A 20,403-nucleotide genomic window follows, 5' to 3' on the forward strand; every position below is an offset into this window, starting at 1 on the left:
AACCAAGTTATAGTAGCAACACCTGACGTGACCCGTCTCCTAACTTGATAAACACGTTCAGTAGACGACACCTGTGAAGCACCCTTATCCAAAATATTTAACCGGAACTTAAATGAGCCTTTTGACCTAACTTCTTCCCTACAAGAAAACAAGAGTTAAAGAACCTGATTAAAATAATGTCATTAAGAAAAAGTGGACAAATTCAGAATTTGGGACATTCTTCACAACAACCGGCCTACCCATTGGATGCATATTAGCTTTATGAAAGTCTTGATAAAAGTGAAGGGCTGTTCTCAATTAAAATCATATAAACAGGGGCACCTGGGTGGCTCAGCTGGTTAAGCACCCGACTCTTGGTTTCAGCTCAGGTCACGATCTCATACTTTGTGAATCTGAGCCCCATGTTGGGCTCTGTGCTGCCACCGTGAAGCCTGCTTGAGATCCTCTCTCCCCCTCCCCTGCTCACTCGCTCTCTCTCTCAAAATAAATAAACTTAAAAAAACAAAATAAAATACTATAAAGAGACGTGTAATGCATAATTCTTGTTGGAATATGTTTTAAGAAAGTATCATTTGGATAAGCAAAAACTAGAAAAAAAAATAATACCTATAACCAGCTGAATGGATAAGTAAGCATACATATAAAATATATAGTGGAATATTATACAGCAGTACAACATTCTGTCCTGAAGCCCCACCCTGGGTGACAGTGCCCACCTGCCCCACCTCTGCCTGCGGCCTCTTCCTGGTAATTTTTGCAAACAACATGAGAAGAGCAGTGACGAGCAGACTCAACAGTCCACCAGTCTGAACCAATAAGTAGGTGGAGGTGAGGTCTAGTAGAAGAACTTGAATTTGCAGCTGTGGGAAACTTGGGTTTCCAGTCTTTGCAAACCCCACCCTTGTTTACCAAACTGAGCTGCATAGACACTGCTGAGCCCCCCGGGAAGAAGTTCTGGAACTTCTCAGAGAGTAGAGTAGGGGGTACCTTGCAAATCTTGGGCCTGGCCGGGAAGGGCCGGGCATCTTCCTACCTTAAGCTTGGGTTCTCCAGGCTGGATTTTCAGACCTCTCCACTGAGTTAAGAATGCGGGCTGGACTCTCTTGGGTCAGTCGTTGGGCTGGTCTGCTTAAAGCCCTCGTAAAGCCACTAAAAGCCTGTGTGGCACCATGCTGATCCCCGGACGCATTCATCCATCCACCGCGTGGATGAAAGCAGAGCTACAGCTCACGCAGCCCAGACTGGGACCCGAGCACTTGCTCTCAGGGCCTGCCCCGAGTTCCTGCAGCCAACGAAGGGCTCATCTGTAGCTGGTGAGCGTGAACGGCCCCTACTGAGGGCCCAGGGCCCCCCTGCACCCTTCAGCCTGGATGGGTGATGCTGCCGCGGGCAGCCCCCTCTGCCCCCTCTGTCCCCTCCTCACACCACACCTCAGGTCCCCTTCCGCTCCCGACGGGAGTGTTTTCCACTATCTCTAAAACAGCTTTTGCTCACTGGGGCTGGAAGAAAGGCTTTAAAATGGATAAAGTATGGGCATCTGGGTGGCTCAACTGATTAAACATCTGACTTGGGCTCACGTCATGACCTCGCGGTCTGGGAGTTTGAGCCCCATGTTGGGCTCTGTGCTGACGGCTCAGAGCCTAGAGCCTGCTTTGGATTCTGTGTCTCCCTCTCTCTCTGCTCCTTCCCTGGTCACACTCTGACTGCCATTCACTCTCTCTCTCTCTCAAAAATAAGCATTAAAAAAATGGATAAAGTAGAAGTTCAAGGTGACTTTCTTCTCACCCCCACAGTATGAGTTCCTGCCAGGATTTCACAATTTTTCAGACTTGAAATGAGAGCATGGGACAATCAAGGGAGCTGAAGGAATCGCAGGAAGGCGCAGGAAGCCATTCTTAGGAAAGGTTCGAGGGGGAATTCCCTAGAAGGATTTTTCTGGAGTTGTTGGGGTTACGTTGGCCAAGCCTCGGGCCAAAAGGCCTGAGGTCCCCTGGGGGACAGGACAGGGCTCAGAGGTGTGGAGCGGAAGGAGGGGCACTTCATCCCTTCGGCCCGCAGTGCCCAGGCAGCTATGGTCTGGGGGACTAAACTGGCTTTTCAAATTCTACTCCTTCCATTTCTGGCCCTGAGTCTGATGATCAGAGACGCACAGATTTTAAAAGAATTTTGTCAAAGTGTTGCGTGGTTACGAGGGGAGCTATTAACTGAGACCACGATCCTTTTGCTTTGAAGGCTGAAGCAGACAAATAACAGAAGTTCTCATGTAGTTCAAATGGAAGGTGGCCCATAAAGAACTCTGAGGAGGCCAGTGAGTAGAGCAGAACAAACACGAGCTTGGCAGCCTGTGTCCCCTGCAGCCGGAATACAGAATGGCGAGGGTAATAATAGCAGACACTCACTGAGTGCTGGCTTTCATTTAGTAACTCATCCAGTCTTCACAGCAACCCTGTGAGGCAGTTACTATTAATAAACTCAGTTACAGACAAGAAACGAAGGCACAGAGACATTGACTCATGAAGTCCACGGTCACACACACGGCAGTGAAACACCTGGAATCTAGTTTCAGAGTCTACACTGTTAGCCACTCCCCGTTCTCACTTGCTCTCACTCTGAGTCAGGCACTGCTGCCTCTGTTTAACAGAGGAAGGTGGGCTCCGGTTCCCCCGCCACACACGGATGTCAACCAGGATGCAGAAAGCCAACCCCACACCCCGGTGATGAAGGGCGTCCCAAGGGGAAGAACCACATTCTCTAGATGCATCTTCCTGTGAAGTACAGCCCCGGACGAGGCAATCGAACCAAGCCCTGCCTCTGGCTCAATGACACGCTGTGAAGGAAAAGATGCTCAATGTCATTAGTCATTAGGGAAATGCAAATCAAAACCACAAAGAGATACCACTTCACACCCTCTAGTGTGGCTATAAGCAGAAAGACGGAAAATAAGTGTTGGCGAGGATGTGGAAAAATTAGAACCCTCACACATTGACGGTGAGAATGTAAAAGGGCGCAGCTGCATTGAAAGCAGTCTGGCAGTCCCTCAAAAAGTTAACTATAAAGTTACCACATGACTCAGCAATTCCACTCCTACGTACGTTCCCCAAAGAATCGAAAACAGGGATTTAGACGGATACTTGGGCACACAGGTGCACAGAAGCTCTGTCTACCATAGCCAGAAGCTGGAAACAACCCAAATGTCCATTCACAGATGAATCAAGAAAACGTGCATATTCTTACAATGGAATATTATTCAGCTAAAAAGAGAAATAAACTATTGTTAAAAGGTGGGTGAGCCTTGAACACACTAAATGAAAATAGGCTAAAATGCAAACAGTCATCTCTTCTCTGATTCCGTTTATATGATCTCTCCAGAATAGGAAAAACTATAGAAACAGAAAAGAGATCAGTGGTTTCTAGGTACTGGGGGCAGAGGGGCCTGGGGACTGATTACTTAATGGATACAGGGCTTTCTTCTGAGGTGATGAAAATACTCAGAAGCTATATAGAGGTGATGCTTGCACAACTTTGTGAATGTACTAAGTCCCACTGAATTATTCACTTTGAAGATGATTGCTGTTATCTGATTTGTACCTCAGTTTTTTGAAAAAGCAAACCCAAAACATGAAGTGTAAAAGAGGGGACCGATGTAATTTGGTAGCTGTTCTTGCAAAAACCTGAGTGCTTTTGTGGAATCTGGCTAAGTACAAGCCACGGATGCCATCATAATGAGGACCACCACATGGCGGGCTTCCTCCAGCTTGACCCATTTGCTCCTCACCGCACCGTGAATGTAGGGCCCAGGGGGGCTGGACCCTATGAAAGGGCAGGGCTGGGCTTCAAACCCCAGCCCTCTACTCTGTCAGTCACGCCCTAACCCAGATAACTCTGCTTTCCCATGGTAATCTTGACAACGTCAGGAATCACAAGAGCCAACATTTAATGGGTCCCGAGTATGTCTGGCTCGTGCTAAGAAATTTGTTCACTCATGCTCTCGCTCCACGAATACTTGGTGAGTGCCTACTCTATGCCGGTTGCTTTTGTAGGCAGTGGGTCACATGGGTGAATGAGACAGATGGAGTCCCTGTGCTCATGATGCTTACATTCTGGAGGGAGAGACAACCCACAGGAAAATCAGGTAAGAGTTCATCAAGAAAACAAAGTAAGGAATAGGGCTGGAGAGAAGCTGGCATCGCAGGGAGGGCCGGGGAGACTGCTCTGAGGAGGTGACTTGAGCAGACCCGAATGAAGCGAGAGAGAAAGACTGACAAGGGGAGAATGGCTCTGCCCATGGCGCCACAGAGATGAGGCCCCGAGATGAGAGCAAGGCTGGGGAGTACTGTGTGGTTGGGATGGGGGTGAGAGTGGAGGGGGGGTGGCCATCAGAGGTGGGCACAGAAATCGGGCGCATGGGGGCTCACAGCCCATGAGGAGAAATCTGAGTTATGGGGTGTGACGAGAAGCCATATACTATCTCACTTAACTCTCACAATGACCCGATGAGAGACACACGTACTATTATTATTACCACCCCTGTTTTGTAGGAGAACAGTCTGAAGCACAGAGCGATTAGGCAACAAGTTCAAGATGCCACAGCTAGCAAGTCTGGAGTTAGTAAGCCTGACTCAGGTCCTGTGACCCCAGCCCAAAACCTCAAGCAAACAAACAAAATCTCTGCTACAGATCGCCTACCGTTGGCAGCTCTGCCTCGGGGCTGTGCCCCGCCAGACGTGGGCACACTGTTTACACTCTGCAGCACAGCCTTGAGGAGCCAGGAGATGGCCAAGAAAGGGGGGGGGGGACAGTGACGTTAGCCTTGGCACACAGAACCTAGCATAATCCTCAGCCTTCGAGCTCGGGTGGGTTCATAGCCCCATTTCACCAGCAAGGAAAACTGAGCCACTGTTCTGGAAGTTGCCACAGGGCCCTAAGGAGGGTCAACGAGAATTGGGACCCAGACAGTCTCAGAGCAGAGCCAAGGTTATTTTCATGGCAGGCCCTGCCGGCGTGATATTCTGTGAACTTAGAATGCCATCTCCTCCCCCCACTCCCTGCCCCCTCCGTTCCTGTGGGAGGGAACAGCCCCCAGCCCGCCTCTCCTCACCCAGCCAGCACCTCTTCCCAGCCAGCCTGAATCCTCAGACGCTGCTTCCTGCCTGCCCCCAGCCCTTTGCCTGCTGCCAAGCCCTGCCTGACCGCCTCAAACCTCCTCCTGCCTTCTTCTCCACACCCAGCGCTCCACTGACTCTCGTCTTCTCACTCACAAACTGGGAATGCGAAGACAGTCAGACACGGCCCCACCCGCAGGGAGCTTTCTGCCCAGCAGAAACCAATGAGTAGAGATAATCTGTACACCACGAACATGTCCATGGGAAAGGAGAGCACAGGGTCACACCTATAAGTGGGAGTGGGTGAGGGTGGACAGCTAAGTGACTAGAGGAAGTCGGGGAAGGCTTCCTGGAGGGGGTGACGCCTGGACCAGGACCTGCTGGATGGTAGGGACAATAGTTGCTAGCCATCTCATGCACAGCTCCCTGCTGCCTGGCCCTGTAGACCAGTCCCATGTCCCCAGCCCCAAGCCCCCAACAATCCTGTGCTCTTCATTACCCTACAGCTTGTGCTCAAATAGTAATTGGAAGGCAAGAAGCCACTGTCTTCAGACCTGGGTTCGAATCCCCATTGTGACACAACCCAGCAGCCTTGGGCCGGCTGTTGAACCTCTCTGAGCCTTCCGTTCCTCAGCTGTGAGGTAGCAATATTATTTAGTAAGTGGTTGCTCTAAATATACTGTTTGTTCTGTCCAAAATACCTTTCCCTCTCATACCTCAGTCTCTTTAGGAAATCATCTGAGATCCAAGAGTTGAAATTAATACACCTTCTCCTCCAGACCCGTTTCACTTCTATTAGTGCATATTTCTGATGACGTGCACTAGTGGCTTATGGTATGTCCGAGTCTGCTACTACATGGATGCTTAGCTCTGGAGAACAGGAATTGCTTTTATTTATTTGTAACCCCTCAGCGCTCAGCCCAATCCCTGGCTCCTCGCCTATGTTTATAAGAGGGAAATATGGACCAAATCCTGTCCTGAGGAATGTCTGGGGCAATTGGTCATGCTGGCCGCAGGCCACAGCAGGGAGAGGCCAGGGGCCCAGAATCCAGTGGTTGAATGTGCAATGGTGGGGGGACACCAGGGGAAACATAAGTCAGATCCAGAAAAGGTGGAAAAGACAGAAAAGAGAAGGTAGAAAGTAATAAAACAAACATGCTTCAGATTGTTTGAACTTGTGAATTGGAGTTCTTTTGCTTCCTGTTAGAAAAATCTCCCATGAGTCGGTAATCTTAAGAGAAGAAATTTAAAGAGACATTAAATATAGTTTTGAAAAATGGCCAAAATGAGGGGCGCCTGGGTGGCTCAGTTGGTTGGGCGTCCGACTTCGGCTCAGGTCATGATCTCATGGCTGCATTCGAGCCCCACGTCGGGCTCTGTGCTGACAGCTCAGAGCCTGGAGCCTGCTTCGGATTCTGTGTCTTTCTCTCACTCTGCCCCTCCCCCACTCATGCTCTGTCTGTCTCTCTTTCTCAAAAATAAATTTTAAAAAAAGTTAAAATATTGTTTAAAAAAATGGCCAATATGACTAGAAAGCAAAAATTAAAATTAAAATAAGACACAAGATCTCTGAGTGGTAAAGACAAAAAACAATGCATGTACCTCATTGGTATCCAACTCCCTGCTGATAGGATATAAACTGATCCAACATTAAGATATACATACCCTTTGATTCTATAATCTTACTTCTAGGAACTTCTCTTAAGAAAATTACCAAATAAATGCATGACAGTATGTACAAGACGTTTTATGGCAGCATCGCCTATAATAATAGCCAAAAGTGGCAAACAACTAAATACTCAATGACAGGATGCTATAAAATAAATTATGGCACAATATTATGTAGCCACAAATATAAATATGTCAAATTTGTATTTCTTAGCATTGAAACATGTTCGTGATATAGTAAAAGTGAAAAAAGCAGACTACAAAATGATAATATGATCCTATTTTTGTATTTGTGTATCCATAAATAGAGAAGTTTAGGCCTGGAAGACTATCCCCTCTCTCCAGTGCATACCTTCTAAGTTTTCTATAGTAACACAAAATACAGTCTGTATTCCGTGCGGGCGGTAAGTGGTGAACCAGAGAGCTGCTCCCTCTGTGCCCTGTGGCCTTCCCACAGCTCACCAGAGACCCCAAGTACATGGCCTCATCGGGGCATGAGTCTAAGGTCACCAGAAGGGAAACTTTTCCCAGACCAGAGAAGGTGAGGCAGAGCAGAGGGCCCTTTTTCCCTCCCTCACGCAGAAGAGGGAGTCTGTCCTCAGGCGAACAGTTTTGTGAGAACTGAGGTGGCATCGTCCCACAGATCTGCTCTGGAATTAGGGATCACGCACTCAGATGAGCGGCCAGGGCAGCCCATGGTCCTCCTCCACAACGCAAGGGTGGGCCGTGGGGGAGAACGGAATGGAAGAGCCCTTCCCCTGTCAGGCCACCTGTTGGTCAAGACCCATTGGTCATGACCAGTCATTACAATGGCAGGTTTTCCCAAGCTCAGAGAAGAGAACCCTGATATCAGCTTTGGTATTAACTGATCACCAGGTAGTGTTAGAATCCCTCCTGCCCCAGGTGTATCTGAGCAAGGAAGTCCCTAGGAAGCTGGCTCTGGGCATCAGCGTGTATTTGAAGTAAATCCTTGGGTTTGAACTTGCTCAGGGCTGCAGGAGCATGGACATTTCTCTGGATGAATAGAGGAGCAAAGGGATGGATTTTTGAGGAAAAGGCAGGACTACCCTAGAGATAGGGCCCACTTCCTCTAAAAGTCTCCCAGAACTGTTTCTTCTATTATTCACTGGCCGTTAACACTGCTCGGCACTATTGCCTTCTCATGTCTCTTCAGGCATCTCAAAGTTTACTTCTCTTCTGACACTGACCATGAGCCCCAGTGGAAGGGCCACTTTCATCGATCTCCTTATCTCACTCCTTGAGGACGGCGAGTGGTGTCTTGTGCAATGCAGTCACCCCTTCAAGAGAGCCTGCGATGGGCCACGCATGGTCATAAGAACTGCAGAGTCGGCTGTGAACAGGGCAGCCAGGCTTCCCAACTCTCTGAATATACATTCTAGTAGAGGAATACCAGACAACATACAATAACTAAGCATGAGAATAGGACGCGAGACACTCATTTGATACACACAGTTTCAACGACACTTGCTCGGCAATTCTCAGTAAGAGAAAGATCATAACCCCACGTGCCAAGCACTTGCACCCGCCGTTCCCCTCAATGAGCCTGAAGTGGGAACGAGGAATCTGCCCCCCCTGCCGAACGTCTCCCCATGCTGAATGGATTCTGATGTTAATGCAGGTTTTCATAAAGCGTCACTCTTAAGTGAAACCAACTGCTTCATCTGGTGTCTGACCAAAGGAAACAGTGATCTGCTCCAACTGGGAGGAAAAACGTTTCTGTCAAACTTACTGAGAGATGCTATGTGGTTTTTCAACATGCTGTGTCCCTGGGGAAGTTTCAGGGGTTATACTGATTACATGGGATTTCCGTGGTCCATGCGGACTTTAGACCTAGCCCCTGATGAAGTCGGACTCCCCTGTAGGTATGCTGTCTGCTAACTATCCACTACCTCAGTACCGTTTTTTAAATGTTTTATTTTTATTTTTGGAAGAGAGAGAGAGAGAGAGAACGCACATGAGTGGGGGAGGGGCAGAAAGAGGGGGACAATGGATCCAAAGCGGGCTGTGGTGACAGCAGCAAGCCCTATATGGGGCTCGAACTCACGAGCATGAGATCATGGCCTGAGCCGAAGTCGGTCGCTCAACCTACTGAGCCACCCAGGCGTCTGCTCAGTACCATTTTTTATGAAGTCCCTACAAGGTCAGTAACTCTTCTGAACACTGAAATGGAGAGATAAATGCAACGTATCACTCTCAAAGAGCAAGCCACACCTTATATTCACAAGTTGTTTTATATCTGCAAAGTATTTTTTTTTATAATGTTTTATTTATTTCTAGGAGAGAGAGAGAGACAGCGTGAGCAGGGGAGGGTCAGAGAGAGAGGGAGTCACAGACTGAAACAGGCTCCAGGCTCTGAGCTGGCAGTCAGCACAGAGCCCGACACGGGGCCCGAACCCACGAACCACGAGATCATGACCTAAGCGAAAGTCGGACGCTTAACTGACTAAGCCACCCAGGCGCCCCAATATCTGCAAAGTATTTTGTGACACCGGTCTAATGCTTTATCTGCTCAGCTTCTCTCCTCTTCTGGTAATGGTACCCCCTTGCACCCTTTCTTTTAGGAAGTGTGTTTTCTCACACGACAACAGCTGAAGAGAGGGCACCAGACTCCTAGTCAGCCATTCACTGTATCTCATCCCTTGTCCTTATGGACTAGTCAATGGAAGAGTACCCTACTCCAACCTGGTCAATCCAAGTTCCTGGATTAGTCCAACCAGAAAGAAAGAAGAGATACAGATACTTCTGGAGGGGAAGGTCTGAGATCTGAGGTGTGGGGTAGCAGCTGGCCATGCTTCTGTGGCCACACAGAGGAAGAGAACTTGAAAGAACCCACATGTTTGGACACAAGCAGAAGTGAGAGGAATGGAGAGCTAGCCTTCGGCACCGAGTATCTCTGGCCTGAGATCACCCCCGAAACTTGAGATTTCCTATAAATTTTCTTTTTTATATATATTTTTATTTATTTTTGAGAGAGTAAGAGACAGGGGGGGGGGTGGGCGCAGAGAGAGAGAAGGAGACACAGAATCCGAAGCAGGCTCCAGGATCTGAGCTGTCAGCACAGAGCCCGATGTGGCGCTCGAACTCACAAACCATGAGATCGTGACCTGAGCCAAAGCTAGACACTCAACCGCCTGAGCCACCCAGGTGCTCCTATACATTTTTCTTTTTAACCTGAGCTAGTTTGAGGTGGCTTTCGGTCACTTGCAACCAGTGTCTAAGATACTCTTTTGTAGGTATCCCATCATTTGTTCTTCATATCAAGGAAGTTGCTCGGTGAGGTTAAGTGAGCTGTGCAATACCTCACTGCTACCAGAGAGAGCAACACGAATTTAAATCCTGCTTCAGACTCTGCTTCACACCTTTGACCCTCAAAGGATGTTTCCCTGCTTGTGATCTCATCCCCTCTCGCATGCGCTTTGTGCTCTCTGGCCGATGTCTCTTCCACAGCACCAAGCCAACACCTGTCACATCCATGATCCAGTCCTGCAGTGACATGCAGTCAGAGCGCTCTTCCGCAGGGCTCCGGCCCACCTTTCCAGCACCCTTCTCCCTCCCTCTGGCTGCTGTGTGCCCGCCAGCAAATCCCTGCTTGAGTCACGCTCTCTCCGGCTCCGGGAGCACGCGGCTCCCTCTGCCCGCCCGCCCGCCTGCCCACCTCAGAGACCTGGCATGTTCCTCCAGCCCCCACGCAACTGGGAAGACTCGCTGCCACCCACCACCCTGCGCAGAGCCACGCCTTGTTCTTTGCTTCTCCCTCAAATCTGCTTCCGATAAAGGCAAACAAGGTACCAGTTTTGCTTCTAATTCTCATCCTCTGCCTCCCAAAACAGAGGTTCCTGGGGACAGGGAGAGGAACGTCATCTATTTCTAGTTCCTGGCACAATGTCTGGCACATGGTAGGCGCTCAGTAAATGTTTGCTGAGGGGACAAAGAAGAGTATCAGGAAGATGAAGGCTGATGCATGCATCAAGTGCTCGTACTTTGTTAACAATCAGCTTAGTTTGGGGGTTGAAGGATGTGACACATACGCAGCCAGTGAGAGCTGAATGGGCAAATCTGAAATACCTTTTCAGAGATTCATCTTCACTCTTTGTACCCAATTAACGCGGAGCCATTAGTCCTTTCTGAAGCTGCCAGGATCTATTAAACCATTTAACTTCTCCTCAGGCACTCCAGGATCCGTCCCAAGGGCATTTTTTTCAGGCCTGGGCAGCCAAAGTTTAAATGACTTAAGTGGTGAGCTTTCTATCACTCCCACGGGGAAGTCCTCCACCAAAGCAAAGCTTGAATACATCTAAAGCTGTGAAGGGGGAAAGCTCTTAAAGCTCAGACTGTAATCAGCCTCAGCCCTGAAAGAAATCAGAGTTTGGTGCCCTTCCTAAGGGCTGACCTTCTGAGTAACTGGAACAGGAAACCACCCTCTCTGGGGGTGATTGGAATGGTCCTAGGAAAGTCCCCAGGCCCAACGGCTGCTCCTCAGCAATTCGCTACAATGCCTGAAATTCCCTCCATTAATCACTGCAATATTTTATTGAGCACCTACTGGTGCCAGGCATTTGGAGATTCTGACCCGAATCATGGCCGGTTTGTTATTTTTGAGCAAAGTTAGGCGTTAAGCTGGGCTCAAAAGCAAATGTCCCTTTGAGGGTAACCCCCCACGCATTATCAGTCATTAATACCTTCGTCCAGGAGACGGCTGAGGCCGGGGACAGCTACGTGGGTGGGGTTTTCGGACCGACAGGATGCAAGCTGCTGGAGAAGAAGCCTGTGGAAGATAGGCTAACTGTGAGTGAGCAGCCGCCTCAGGTCAGGGGACCATTTCCACCCCGTCGCCCTGCAGCCCTACAGAGTTGCTAGATCGGAGACAGAAGCACAGTAGGCGTGTCAAACATACCTTGTTGATGGGATTCGCCTGTGTTCCGCGGCCTTGTCCGCCTTTTAATTTTACCTGGAGATGTCCTGGGTTTGCCCTGGGAATGTGGAAGCAGATCTAAGCTTCCTGGTTTGGGCATTCAGTTTAACCCGTGGAAGCAAAACTCATGTATAGGTAGGGCCAGCCGCAAACTGCCGCCACGATAGTAACGGTGGGACAGTCACAGCCTTCATTTATCGGGTGCTACCGGCTGGCAGGCTCTGTGCTGCATGTTATGTAGAATCAGTTTTTCACAGTCATGTCAAGAGCGTGCATTTAAGAAAAGTTTTTTAATGTTTTATTTATTTCTGAGAGAGAGAGAAAGAGAGAGAGAGAGAGAGAGAGAGACAGCGTGAGCAGGGGAGGGTCAGAAAGAGAGGGAGACACAGAATCTGAAGCAGGCTCCAGGCTCTGAGCTAGCTGTCAGCACAGGGCCCAGATGCGGGGCTTGAACCCACGAACTGCGAGATCATGACCTGAGCCGAAGTCGGACGCTCAACCGACTGAGCCACCCAGGCGCCCCAATGCATTTCTAAGAAACTGAGGCTTGGAGAAGCTATTTGCTCAAGGTTACCCAATGGTTCCGGAGCTGAGATAGGGTTGCAACGCGGTCCCCGTACAACTGCACAGCCCATATCCATTAGTACCAGGCTGCATGATCACAGATTCAGTAAAGTGAATTTTTAGGACCATCCCCGGGTAGACCCTGAAGGCGCAACACGAATGATCCCATCAGATCCTGGGAGGGGAAATTGGATTGCCCTCTGAAACTGATTTCTAAAATAGAATAGCAATGAACCATTACTCTAAAGGGATGGAAAGGTTCAACCCTACCTGAGTAAGGGAATGGAGAAAGGCAGAAGGTTAAATGCGCAGTTGAGGATGCCCACAACAGGTGAAATCAGGGCACGCTTGTCTGCACTTTGGACCCCATCCTGCTAACACGAAAAGCAAGGTCCTGTGCAGGGATGGGATGGTTTTCCTTCTGACAGAGACAAGTATATCAGGAAGCACCACCCCTGACGAAAATAGCCACCACCACCTTCCAAACCCTTTTCCTCCCGCTGGGTGTGGGTCCCCCATGACGAGCTGCTCAGTGGCCACAGATATCTGGTCCTGGATGGTTACAGCTCATGGTAAGTAGACAAACTTTCACTGTGATTATTCATCCCTCTCATGAACTTGGGGGCCGCCCCCTGCAGATTTACCAACAATGGGTCAGAGCCTGGACTGTGGGGCCCACCTGTGAGGTCCAGCTGGACGCGGAGCCGGCCAGCCCCGGGCAGACCAGCGGGAGGTTCTGACTCAAGTCATTGCAGGTTTGTTATTTTGAGCTAAGTCAGGCTTTATGCTGAGCTCCAAAGTCAATGTCCCTTCGAGGGTGATCCACCACGCATTATCAGTCATTAATACCATTCTTCCAAGGAGACCGCTGAGGCAGGGGACAGCTACGTGGGTGGGGTTTTAGGACAGACAAGGACGCAAGCTGCTGGAGAACTGCTGCTGGTCCCCAGGCCTTCTTTTTTTTTTTTCTTTATTTTTTATTTTTTAATATTTTTATTTATTTCTAGGAGAGAGAGAGAGAGACAGAGTGAGCAGGGGAGGGTCAGAGAGAGAGGGAATCACAGACTGAAACAGTCTCCAGGCTCTGAGCTGGCAGTCAGCACAGAGCCCGACGCGGGGCTTGAACCCACGAACCGCGAGATCATGACCTAAACGAAAGTCGGACGCTTAACCGACTAAGCCACCCAGGCGCTCCCCCCAGGCCTTCTTCAGATGGTCATAGGCCTTGCCAACCCCCCCCCCCGCCCCCACCTCAGGAATCCAGCGCCTCTGAGCTGGCCCTGGCTTGCCTGCGCTTCTCACAGGAAACCCAGGACGACCTGTTACCCACCGGGGTGGGTGTGCATCTTGTCAAGCTTCTTTCCATTCCCTTTGGACTCTGCCTTAGAAGGTTTTGTGCCCCTTCACCTGATAAACCAACCGTGTGTTACCTTCCCTGGGCATTAAAATTAAAGACAGCTTCTGAGGCATTAAAAGTCATTATAATTTTGGGGGCACCTGGGTGGCTAATTCGGTCAAGCGGCCGAATTTGGCTCAGGTCATGATCTCAGGGTTTTTTGTGAGTTTGAGTCCCGCATTGGGCTCTGTGCTGACAGCTCAGAGCCTGGAGCCTGCTTCCAATTCTGTGTCTCCCTCTCTCTCTGCCTCTCTCTCTCTCTCTCTCTCTCTCTCTCTTTCTCAAAATTAAACATTAAAGGGTGCCTGGGTGGCCCAGTCAACTGAGTGTCCGACTTCAGCTCAGGTTATGATCTCACAGTTTATGAGTTCGAGCCCCGCACCGGACTCTGTGCTGACAGCTCAGAGCCTAGAGCCTGCTTCGGATCCTGTGTCTCCCTCTCTCTCTCTGCCCCTCCCCCACTCGTGCTCTGTCACTCAAAAACTGAATAAATGTTAAAAAATAATTCATTATAATCTTTACATATCATACACTTATAATTATATTATTAAATACAACATTGTATATTATTCATACATGTTATAAATAAATATAGAAATATAATTAAATTCTAGAACTTTTCAACATATCAAAAAGAGAGAGAGGAATATAATGAACCCCCAAATGCTCATTGCCTAGTTTCAACAATAATCAACATTTTGTCATCTGGTTCCATCTATCACTCATGCTTTTTCACTCAGCATTTTTAGAGCAAATACCACAAGACATATGATTTCACCCACACAAACTTGGGTATGCGTCGCTTACAGATAAGCACATTATAAAAACCACAACAACAGTGTCATTATTAACAGAGGTACCAGATAACCTGGTAGAATGTTCCCACATTCTGCATTTGGCTGGTTTCTCTTGGTGTTATTAGGTAGTTCCATTCCTGCCAGTGTTCTCTGTGAACTGCTAAGTAAGACTTAGAGCAATGTGATGGCCATTGGAAATAAGATGCCACCCACACATGTAATTTCATATGTTCTAGCAGACACATTTAAAACATTTTTTAAAAAGGGGCACCTGGGTGGCTCAGTCAGTCAAGCATCTGAATCTTGATTTCAGCTCAGGTCATGATTCCAGGGTTGTGGGATGAAGCCCCACTTCAGGTTCTGTGCTGAGCATGGAGCTGCTTGGGATTCTCTTTCTCTCTCCCTCTGCTCCTCTCTCCAACTCATGCTCTCTCTCTCTTAAAAAGAAAAAAAGAAGAAAAAACATAGGTGACGGAGATTGAGTACACTTATCTTGATGAGCACTGAGTAATATATGGAAGTGTTGAGTCACTATTTTGTACACCCGTAACTAACATAACACTGTACATTGACTACACTGGAATAAAAAAAGTTAAAAGATAAAGGTGAAATTTTAAAAAATAATTTCTTGAATTTAATGTGAAATATCCAAGATATTGTCATTTCAAAATGTGGTTAATGCAACAAAGCTATAAATGCAATATTTTATTCTTTTTTTATACTGCATTTTCAAAATCGAATGTGGAGTGTACACTTAAAGCACATCTCAACTCAAAATAGCTACAATTCAAGTGTTGAAGGGTTTGTGTGGCTACTATATTGGAAGAGGCAGAGGTAGATGCTTGTTTAGATTCAGTCTTAGATTTTTTATGTGAGAAGAATACTATGTAGGTGTTGCTGTAGATTTCCCATTTTGAAATTCCCCACCAACCTTTAACCAGATAGGTTAGTATCCACTGATTGGTCACTTCTAAATCCATTATTTCCCCAGAGGTTTCAAAAGCCAAGATTTTTTTTTTTTTTTTAAGAGAGAGAGAGAGAGAGAGCAGGGAGAGGGGCAGAGGGAGAGAGACAGAATCCCAAGCAGGCTCCACACTCAGCTCAGAGCCTGACACGGGACTTGATCCCACAACCCTGGGATTATGACCTGGGTCAAAATCAAGTCGGACGCTCAACCAACTGAGCCCCCAGGTGCTCCAAAAGTCATGATTTTCTAATTCTGTTATTTCTTCTGCATTTACTGGGAAGAATTCTTACCTAAAATGAACTTTCCCTTGTCAGCTTTTTGGTCACTTGGAAATGCAGTTCACACAGAAAAGGTGGGTTGTGTGCTTATTCTTCTTTTTATCAGTTTTCAGAGAAATGAATTGCTACCCAAACAGCCTTGAAATGGAGACCAGTAAGGGTTCTCTTTTTATCATTATGAACTCATAATTTTCTGCATTCCTACCTTCCAATCTATTGCATTGGAAGAATCATTATTCTTTTTGATGCTAAAAGTTTCCCACCTTTAGCCAGTAAGACTCTCCAGCTGACTCCTGGGCCACTTTTTGATTGTGTTTTCTGGCACAGTCATGTAGGCTCATCTTGGACATTTCCGCCCTCGTTAGTAATCAGCTATTTCTCCAAGGAGCCCTGGTTCCTTCCGGTGTTCCAGGCATCTTTAAAGGATTCCCCTCGGGATGATAACATAACCTGGAAGAATTGAATACACTCTCAATTGGAAGCACCGAGATGAGAAATAGAACAAAGGTTTTCTTCTCTTCGGATGAAGAAGGGAAGGATGAGAGGAGAAAGATGTCAGAGATGCTGACACAGCTCTACCTGCCCTGTTCATCTCTTTCTCTGAATCTCTACTCTCCATACTCTCTACTCTTAGGACTAGAACTTTCTATGGCTGCTCCGAGCAGGTGAACGCTCAGCCAACTCTGACCTCCCTTTGTGAAGAGCCCAGAGCTTTTGTCCAAAGTTGCATCACTTCCCACCCAGCCCTTCCTGAGCCAACTCCCTGATGTCTCCCGGAGAACACAGTCGGCATCATCCCAATGACATCAGGGAAACTCCTATTTCCAGCAGTTTCTCCTTCAGCTGCACAAATGTGCCGCGGTAGACAGGGTGTGGGGCTTTTGAAGTCTCTGCAGGAAGCAGCGCTGTTTTGTCAGCACCACATCTGAGTGCATCTTCTGTGAGAACTGTTCTTGCTCAGCTGGCGTGCAGCCCTCCCGTCCCCTCACCCTGTCCACTGCCGGGCGTGGCAGAACAGACCCCACACCACGTGCTGGGGGTTCAGGAAGACAGAGGACCCACATGCAGCAGCACAAGACCCTAAAGGCCGGTGAGGGGGGTGCCTGATATCTCTCCTGGATTTCCCAAGTGCTCTTTGCTTCTCCCATCCCTTGCCCAAAAAGGCAGTAAATACCACCACACTTAAACTTATATCAGCTTAAGAGAGCCCCTCAATGCCTGCCACACTTCACCAGTATGTTCACGAATCTGGAATGGCCAGTCCATATCATTTCCATCATTTCCTGGCACTACCAAACAGAGGTGTTGTTTTTTTTGTTTGTTTGTTTGTGTTACTAACAGATACTTTTTTTTGTACCTAGGCCTGATTCCAAAACTCACGAGTTTTCCAATCAGCTGCCCTACCTTTCAAAAGCAGGTAATTTCTCCATCCTTCCCAACCTCCAATTTCTGAATCTATGGCCCACTAAATACACAAAAATGCAAAGGCATAGGGTAGCGCTTCCGCGTCTCAACAGTATTCTGTTAGCCTTAGAAGACACCCCAGCAGGAGGCTAAAATCTGGGATCCAGTCAAGTCCAACGTTTATTAAAAAGTGCTGCTGTTCCGGACTCTAGAACGTTGCAGGTGATATTCAATATTTTTTGAATTTTAACATGCTTTAAAAAAAAAACACAACCAGTGTTCCGTGTGCAACGTAGAACTGAGTGACCCAAGCTGTGAAGGAGACGCTGGTGGCTGTAGGCCTTATGGACAGTCCCGGCTGAAGTGCTTCTGCCACGTGAAGACAGGCTCTGTGATGGGCTGTGCAGCGGGCATGGCAGCCGGGGCACTCTTCAGCACCTTTTCCTGTCTCAGGATCAGAATGTGGGTTTGGGAGGTGATGGGCAGACCTGGAAAGCCATGATGCAGAGAGGCACACCGTGGGCACAGGCATGGCCTTTGGGATGGGCATCCAATGCTAATTGGGGCTGTGGCGCCCACCACAGCTACCCTTTCCATCAGTTCCAGCTCATGTACTATAATAAAACAGAAGTCTTTGAGGAAAAAAAAAGGAAGGAAGGAAGGAAGGAAGGAAGGAAGGAAGGAAGGAAGGAAGGAAGGAAGGAAGGAAGGAAGAAAAGAAAAAAGAAAAAAATACAACCAACTCTGTTATTTAAGATATTAATTAGGATGAGGCTATGTTTTAAAAAGTCATTGGAAAGACTAAGGAACTAATGGTGCTGGTTCACAGAGGTGGCAAAAGTCAAGACTGCAAATGACAAGTATGACAAACTTGTGTACTCCAACGCGGAACGATCACACAGTTCTACCATCTTCATATCCTAGCCAGGGCTCTGACTGTTTCGTGAGTTAAAGATAATGATTACGAAACCATACTGAGCTCCCACGGCCAGAATGGAGTCTTGCTTGCTTTTATCAGTATCTAAAAATGGGACTATCGTTTCCTTTTTCTCTGACACGTTAACAATAAAATAGAAAACATAAAATAAAGAGCATCTTTCCCCCTTCACGTGGACATTTCATGAGATTTACTGAACAACCACCTTTAGTGCTCGGAGAGTTTATGGGAAGCAATAATCCGCCCCCAGAATAAACAGTAAATGGGATGATGATTTTCTAGGAAGTGCTGTGTCTGGCTGCGGTGGCAGCGGCAGCGAGCTGAGAGAGGTTTTGGCAGCCCCGCAGGGCCCCAGAGAATCATGAGCTGTGATTAAGAAAGCATTCATGAGCTTATCTCCGTGGGAGTGGGGGAGCGCCTCCTGTGAAGCATGAGGGTGTCCGTCTTATCCGGGGATTTCCTTGGGCATTACAGAAAATGATGCCGAGGTGCCTCCATTCCCCGGAAGCAGAGGTGAGAGGCCGGCCGGGGTGGTGACTGCGGGGTCCGGATTCTCACGCACGGGCCTTCTCTCTGACATTGGCTCAGAACCCCTGGGGGACCGGCTTGCAGGGCAGCTTGAAACCGGCCGTGGAGAGCCGAGTCCCCGGCCCAGGAGGGCCGCGCCCCTGGTTAGCGCCTTCCTGAGTAAAAGCCTGGTAAGAAAGCCCGGCGGTTGGCGGATTAGAAGCAAGGCCTCTGGGGCGTGCAGACATGTTCACCGTAGCACAGGCAACGGCCGAAAGCTGGAGACGGCTATACTGCTCCTGAGCGGGAGACGGGCTCAGTGCACTGTGGTATGTCTGGTATGTCCCATGACGAAATACAGTGAAACTATTTTCAACAGATTCCAGCAGATCTATGTGGATTGTCAGTGAAAGACGCCCCATACGTTTAAATGGAGAAGATAAGCCACAGGACTCTATGTAGAGGGCGATCCAGTTTTCATGTGTTATACATACCTGGGCACAGAGAAAGGTCTGGGAGAAGATTTGCCTGCTTGAGGGGGTGGGGCAGGGCTGCTTGATGAACTTGGGGTGGGAAGCGAGAGATGGGTCCGAGGATGCCGCTTTTCCTTTCAGGATTTGCTCTTTTGTGGGACGAAAAGAGACATTTGACTTAATAAGGCCATCCCAGTGGGCAGGCCATTCCAGTGATTGAATTTGCCCAAGGTCGTCCAATGGATAGGTTGTAGAGACAAGATTTGAACCCAGCTCCTCTACCCCTGAGTGGATTGTTTCCAGTGCTCCCTTGGGGAAACTTGAACTTGGGGCCCTTTTCCAGGACTGGGAAGAATGGGTCCTTGGACACTGCCAGTGGGCCCCGCCCATTGTCTGTGGGGGGCGGGGCAGACCCGCTGTGCCCAGAGGGTCAGCCCGCCTGGGGCAAAACTGAAGAAGGCGGGGCCTAGTCCACCCTCTTCTTTCTTCTGCAGTGTTCAAGGTCCACCGGCAAGCACCCAGTTCCCTCAGGCCCACCCCTCTTCCCGGGGCATTTCCCTACACTCAAGAAATCCCCCTCCCTTTATTCTTTAGTCCTATGGAGTCATTCCTCAAAATCCTCCTCTCTGGGAGGGAAGCAATAAACAAATTCCAGACATCTCTGCCAGGCAGCACATTTGCATTTTAACTGGGATTTTCTGGGAAAAACTCCTTACCCGGAACAAATCCATCCCTTCTTTCAACAGGCAGCGTGTGAGCACCTACTCCAGGCCAGGTGCTAGAAATCAACAGTGAGCCCTGCGCTCCAGGGTCAGAGCCTGGCGGAGGCAGGGCTGGGAGGGCGGTTTCAAACAAGGGGCCAGTGGTGCAAAAGATGCTTTGGGACACGTGAGCTTTGTCCGTATGATCAAAGCAGACCAAGTAGGCAGTGTCCCAGCATCTGTGGGAAAAGCAGGTTCCGAGGAACAATCAACTTAGGGAAAGAAGAGTTAGGTTCAAATCTCACTCCACCACCTACCCACTGGGTGACCTTGGGCAAATCCAGCCACTTGAACGTGCAGTTTCCTCATGAGTAAAATAGGGATTAAAAAGAGTGCGTAGGACCTAACCCGTGGGACTCTAGTCATACTAAGTGAGACGTGTTGTAATTTACTCCCCACATCACAGTGTCCCGGATGAATGTCATTAAGATGGCTCCTAGCTCTTCCAGAAGGTAGTGTCATCACCTTGTGGCTGTTGCCCTCACTACTTTAGGGTGCTGGCCGTGTGACACAGTAGGTTGACACAGTGGTCTGATGTCAACAACTAGTGCCAGTTGTGGTCAGGTGTGCAGGCTCTGAAGCCGGGCATCCAGATCCAACTATGTGACCTTAGGCA

The 20,403-nt window shown here is 48.5% G+C and overlaps 1 long non-coding RNA gene across 2 annotated transcripts in view; it reads right to left on the reverse strand.

The window, feature by feature from the left end:
- The window catches only part of LOC120235877, a 37,559-nt gene extending 17,758 nt beyond the window's left edge, over window positions 1-19,801 (reverse strand). The window contains exons 1-3 of one of the 2 annotated variants that reach the window (XR_005529520.1): window positions 19,743-19,801; window positions 19,048-19,175; window positions 15,969-16,155 (exon numbers count right to left, since the gene is read on the reverse strand). This is a non-coding gene — a long non-coding RNA (uncharacterized LOC120235877). The remainder of the gene's footprint in view (window positions 1-15,968; window positions 16,156-19,047; window positions 19,176-19,742) is intronic. The other variant, XR_005529521.1, reaches the window with a different exon arrangement.
- Between the last annotated feature and the right edge of the window lie 602 nt (window positions 19,802-20,403).

The sequence above is a fragment of the Hyaena hyaena genome, unplaced genomic scaffold (assembly GCF_003009895.1).
Source record: "Hyaena hyaena isolate Hyena2069 unplaced genomic scaffold, ASM300989v1 scaffold_139, whole genome shotgun sequence".
NCBI lineage: Eukaryota > Metazoa > Chordata > Mammalia > Carnivora > Hyaenidae > Hyaena > Hyaena hyaena.